The sequence below is a fragment of the Babylonia areolata genome, chromosome 15 (assembly GCF_041734735.1).
Source record: "Babylonia areolata isolate BAREFJ2019XMU chromosome 15, ASM4173473v1, whole genome shotgun sequence".
Lineage (NCBI taxonomy): Eukaryota > Metazoa > Mollusca > Gastropoda > Neogastropoda > Buccinidae > Babylonia > Babylonia areolata.
Window position 1 is genome coordinate 825,148 of NC_134890.1, and position 5,000 is coordinate 830,147.

General features: G+C 46.7%; 1 protein-coding gene across 6 annotated transcripts in view; it reads right to left on the minus strand.

Moving 5' to 3' along the window:
• LOC143290350 (mucin-like protein) overlaps window positions 1-1,521 on the minus strand; it is a 163,971-nt gene extending 162,450 nt beyond the window's left edge. For all 6 annotated transcript variants that reach the window (XM_076599713.1, XM_076599710.1, XM_076599711.1 and 3 more), the window contains exon 1: window positions 1,225-1,521. The gene's annotated coding sequence lies outside the window, so the exon portion shown is untranslated. The remainder of the gene's footprint in view (window positions 1-1,224) is intronic.
• Between the last annotated feature and the right edge of the window lie 3,479 nt (window positions 1,522-5,000).

Sequence of the window (5,000 nt, forward strand, 5' to 3'; positions counted from 1 at the left end):
TTTGTGAGCGTGCATGCGTGGTGGGTGGGGTGGGGAGTGGGAGGGTGGGGCGTCGTGGGGATGGGGGCGCGTGTATGGTTGTGTGTGTGTGGCGGTGTGTGTGTGTGTGTGTGTGTGTGTGTGTGTGTGTGTGTGTGTGTGTGTGTGTGTGTGTGTGTGTGTGCGTGTGTGTGTGTGTGTGTGTGCACGAGTGTGTAGTCATCATAAGTCTTCTTCAGTTTTACGTCTTCCCATTTTGAATGATAGTTCATTAGTTGACGTGAGGTGGAGAGAGAGAGAGAGAGAGAGAGAGAGAGAGAGAGACAGTGTGTGTGTGTGTGTGTGTCTGTGCGTGTGTGTGCATGTGTGTGTGTGTGGGGGGGGGGGGAGACTGAGGACAGAGAAGATACATTTGTATGAACATGTGAGTCAGCAATCTCCACAATTTCCTCAAAAAACGGAATGAGCAGTGTTGACAACAAGGTGTGGACATTCACACCGTCAGTCACACAGAGGAGAGGAGAAATGTGTTGCCGCAATCTTCCTGTACCTTAATAAAGGCCGTATGTGTATGTGTATTTTCTGATTGACTAACCAAGTCTTACGGTGAACGCTATGTATGTATATATTATCGTCATCCTTATCATCATCATTACACAAAAATAGAACTGGATGAGCTGATACCGAATAAGGGAACACGAGTAGGGGGGGATTTTGTTCAATGGCAAAACAAGAACGGGTGTATTTTCAACAGAGTCGGGAGGATTTCACGGACAGCTGCCGATGTCGGAGAAATTATCCACCTAGCTGTGTCACAAAAATACACCATGCGGAATATCTGCATCTATGCATTCAAACGAATGCACGCACGTTAGTACGCACACACCAACACGCATGCACGACGTGTACATGGACACACCAACGCGCACACTATGTTTGCAGTATGCATGCAGGCGTAAACACACACACACACACACAACGCACATGCATGCATGCACACACACAAACACACACACACTCACACACACACACTCACACACAAAGTATGTCGCCGATAGGTCTATTCACAAACACTTCTCTTATTTCAATGAACTGTTAACACTTCTGTTACAAATGAACGCTCAGTACGTTTACATCACACACACCAGTTAAATGACAAGAAAATGGCCTGAAAGCAACGTTTGAGCAATGGTGAGTAATACACGCGCACACACGCAACAACAACACAACACGAAAAAAACTCACTTTTTCCCCCCGAGTGATCCGAAATTGCTGGTCACAGGAAATGTCAACAATCCATTGTGGAAGGGAAAAACACCAGAAAAAATAAAATAAAATAAATGCACCTCCAGCAAAGATTGTTGAAGCACACTCACTCACTCACTTTATCTTCCTGGTTGCAGTTTAACAGTAATTTGTTTGAAAGAACACATTGCCTTCAAACATTTTGTCCTGGAAGGGTATTTTCCTGTCACGCTAACTTGCCAAACACAACTGCAACGAAAAAAAAGAACAGCAAGTTTCAACCTAGACTTCTTGGTCGCAGACGTGAACAGATGTGCGCGCGCCGCGCGCGTGCAGGAAGAGTTCATCCCTGTCGTTTTCAGAGGGGGTGACAGGTGTGTGTGTCTGTGGGAGGGGGTGACAGGTGTGTGTGTGGGGGGGGGGGGTAGTCTGTGTTGTGGGGGGAGGGGGGCAGGTGTGTGTGTCTGTTTGTCGCATTGTTATTGGATGTTCGTCCTTACCTGGGTTTTTATTGAACGAAATTCAAAGATTACTGGTTGGCGACATTTTGGGGGGGTAGTGGAATGAATGTATTTAATCTCTTTTCGTCACAGTGTGTGGTACAGACCATCTGCGCTCAGATCTTTGACGTGCGCGCGCGAGTATTACTCACCATTGCTTAAACGTTGCTTTCAGGCCATTTTCTTGTCATTTAACTGGTGTGTGTGATGTAAACGTACTGAGCGTTCATTTGTAACAGAAGTGTTAACAGTTCATTGAAATAAGAGAAGTGTTTGTGAATAGTCATGATTCACGTTGTGCAGATTCGTTCGCATTCTCATCAAACCATGACCAGCCAATATCGAATTATAGTTTTGCTGCTATTCTTATCAAACCGTGGCCGGTAAAGACCAACTTTAGCATTCTAAATTATTGCACCTATTTTATCGGCTATGACTGTGCATGTATGAATACAATATTCCCATTAGTAGATGTTGTAGCCCATTTTAGGTGGATTTCTATTCTTATTTTACAAGTTATTTTACTCAGTTTTGCTCCAGATTCAGTCACTGAACTAACGTGCCACCATCTTGATTTTCTTTTCTGTTTTTCGCCCCATTAACCACGGAACTGTAGCCAACAGGGGCAATAATTCAGGGTGCTAAAATTGGACACTACCACCATGACCAGTCAATATTGTGTTACATTTTTTGTCACAACCGATTTGTGTGTGTAAAACTCGTGCTTCTCTGCCTTGGGAGAGCAAGTCGCCATAGTGCTCCACCCTTTTTTTTCTTTTTTTTTTTATAGTCTGCAAGGGTTGGTTGGTTTTTAATGATGTGTGTGGATTTTGAGTAAACTCAGAATAAGTGCTCATGATTTACACTAAAAAAGGGAAGGCGCCACAAATCACCAGTCGAGAATGGAGCAAGCGACGTTTGTGAAATAAAATATTGGAAGATGAAAATCAATCCCTTGACCCGGCTGTGCAAATTTATGACAATGAGAGACACGTGTTTGTATCTGTACGCCGCTCAAAGGATGTTACTTTGCCATCAGAATGTTGGAAACTTTTGGACTTAGTTTCCGACTTTCACAGCTGTTATAAAAAAATAAATAAATAAAATAATTTTTTAAAAAGAACGGCGTTGAATATTCACTTTGTGACTGTGTCTTGTAAACTTGTTGGGTTTTGATGGGGAAAACCCTTATTCTGATTCCGATTCACACACACACACACACACACACACACAGCTCTCGTGTTTTCCTTCAAGCAGATGTGGTGTAGCGAGTATGGAACAGTCCGCGCGCTCTGACGCCACCTGGAAACAGCAACTGAACATCTACCCCCTCAGCTCTGTGGAGCGGCACTGAACAGAAGAACTGGTCACCAGATTTCTCCAGGTCTGTCGGCTGTGTGTCAAAACCTCGGTCTCTGCTTATTGTCAAGGCCGACACAGGAACGACATTCGGCCCAATTCTCAGCGCGTATCACAAAACTGACAGAAACTTACATTAAGACCAACAGCATAGTGAGAGCTGTATGATCAATGGTTTCTCCATTACAATGGGAAATCATTTACAGTTTAGTCTTCTGTGAGGGGCTATGACTCTCAAACTATGAGGCAAGACTGCACTGGCTCTTAGTGCTGCAGCCTTGGGGGCTAGTTGGCCTTTGGGAACCATCCCCAACGCTGACTGTCCTAAAACCCTCTTGGCTGAGAGAGTGGGGATGTAACTTGGGCAAGACACTCTCCACTTTTAACAAATTCTAGCCCAGATAGTCGGGACAGCAGTTGCCTTCTCTGCTGTTCTGATGGTCATAGTGGAACACGACTGATTATCATGGGAAGGAGATGCACCTAGGACTGACTATCAACAAGCATGGCAAGGCGGTGTGGTAAAGCGGCAAGCCTACCTGCCAGGTAAGGCCTTTCCGGTGAGTGTTACGTTCTAGCTGTCAGGTAAGGCCTTTCCGGTGGGTGTTACGTTCTAGCTGTCAGGTAAGGCCTTTCCGGTGGGTGTTACGTTCTAGCTGTCAGGTAAGGCCTTTCTGGTGGGTGTTACGTTCTACCTGTCAGGTAAGGCCTTTCCGGTGGGTGTTACGTTCTACCTGTAAGATAAGGCCTTTCTGGTGAGAGTTACGTTCTACCTGTCAGGTAAGGCCTTTCTGGTGAGAGTTACGTTCTACCTGTCAGGTAAGGCCTTTCCGGTGGGTGTTACGTTCTACCTGTCAGGTAAGGCCTTTCTGGTGGGTGTTACGTTCTACCTGTCAGGTAAGGCCTTTCTGGTGGGTGTTACGTTCTACCTGTCAGGTAAGGCCTTTCCGGTGAGAGTTACGTTCTACCTGTCAGGTAAAGCCTTTCTGGTGGGTGTTACGTTCTACCTGTCAGGTAAGGCCTTTCCGGTGAGAGTTACGTTCTAGCTGTCAGGTAAGGCCTTTCCGGTGAGAGTTACGTTCTAGCTGTCAGGTAAGGCCTTTCCGGTGAGTGTTGCGTTCTACCTGGCGTTCAGCTGTCCACAAAGGCACCAAATCCTGTGAGGCCAACAGAATCGCTGCAGCAGAGCAACACAGACAGGTCCAGGAAAAGCAGTGCCAGCAAGTCCCCTGACAGCCGCCACCATCCCCTGTCCACACTGCGTCAGAACCTTCCGGGCGCGGATTGACCTGACCAGTCATCTGCGCATCCACAGAGCCCAACCCACCCACCCCTAGGATGACTAGATGGTCCTCGTTGATCCCGACGGACGAACCACACGTTCTAGCTGTAAGGTAAGGCCTTTCTGGTGGGTGTTACGTTCTGGCTGTCAGGTAAGGCCTTTCCGGTGGGTGTTACGTTCTAGCAGTCAGGTAAGGCCTTTGCCCTGGTGGTGGCTGTCATTGATGGAGCTGCTGGCGACAGCTTGGGCTTTGTCTTACTGGGCGGGTCTGTATCGATTGGATGTCGCGCTGCTTGGTGGCTGGGGAAAGGGAGGGGGGGGGGGTGAGTGTTGGGCTCAACTCTCTCTCTCTCTCTCTCTCTCTCTCTCTCTGTGTCTCTGTCTCTGTCTATGTCTCTCTCTCTCATCGACCCTCTAATTAAAAACGGAGACGGGATCAAAAAATCTCATAATTACCAATTACAGCCCTCGAAAAATTAATAAAGAATTTCGACCTCTCTCTCTCCCCACTCACTCACTCTCTCTCTCTCTCTATCTATCTATCTATCTATGTCTCTCAGCTATTCTACTTCTTCTTGTTGTCCACCTCCTCTTTCTCCTTCTCCGCTTTTTACTACTGCTACTACTAAGTCACA